Genomic DNA, 929 nt, shown 5'->3' on the forward strand with positions numbered 1-929 from the left:
TTAAGTAAAGTTTATTGTGGAAAAAGTGGTGGTAAAAATAAATATAAACTGGATGCTTGATTACATGGAACAAAACACGATAAATGGAATATTTCAGGTTAAACATAGATGCAAAATAAACATGAAGAAATCCGGGTTTAAATCAAGCAGGGGAAAAATAACATACCCAAAAATGAAGTGATCAGGCAGGAATGGAAACAAACTGCAAATAATAGTCCAGAAATGTAGATGTTGAACCGGCAGGGTAAGAAGTCCAGAAGCAAGGCACATGCGTTTTAGCAAACTGCAGGGAAGTCTCCAAGAAGCAAATAAGGCAGAATCTGGACAGGGTTACTGGAGAGAGCCCAGTCTCACTCCATACGGAACCGCAATGATCTGCAACTAGGTGCCTGTGAGCTGGAGTTAAATAGCAGCAGGGTGTTGGGCTCCAGGTGCACACAATCAGGTAATTACCCTGCAGAGGCAGTGTGCAACTGCCATTCAGACCTGAGGCAACAAGTGAGACCCCTAGAGGCAGGAATGAGGTAATGCAAGGCAAAACAAACACAAATATTCCTAACACTTAGCTTCTGCTAAGAATGCGTGCCTTCCTAATACTACTCCTTCTGCTCTGAAAGTTAAAAGTACTACTTTTCATACCTTTCGGACTTCAGGTAAATCAAATAGTCAGGTGTACTTGAGCAAGCCTCATACTTCCAAGACCAGTAAGCCCAAATCAAAACAATCCTGGGGTGCCCGTCAGCCTGCTTCCGAACAGGAGAAGCCCGCAGCATGATGGGACGAACCCCAGGTCTGGTTAAGGACCACTTCAGATGCATGGGTGCATGACGTTGTCTATCACGGGTACGCGGTCTCTTTCAAGAGACGTCCCCCTCGCCAGTTCTGCATAACGGTCATCCTATCGGACCTGTTGAAGGCACAAGCTCTAC

The sequence above is a fragment of the Pseudophryne corroboree genome, chromosome 4, assembly GCF_028390025.1.
Source record: "Pseudophryne corroboree isolate aPseCor3 chromosome 4, aPseCor3.hap2, whole genome shotgun sequence".
Taxonomy (NCBI): Eukaryota; Metazoa; Chordata; class Amphibia; order Anura; family Myobatrachidae; genus Pseudophryne; species Pseudophryne corroboree.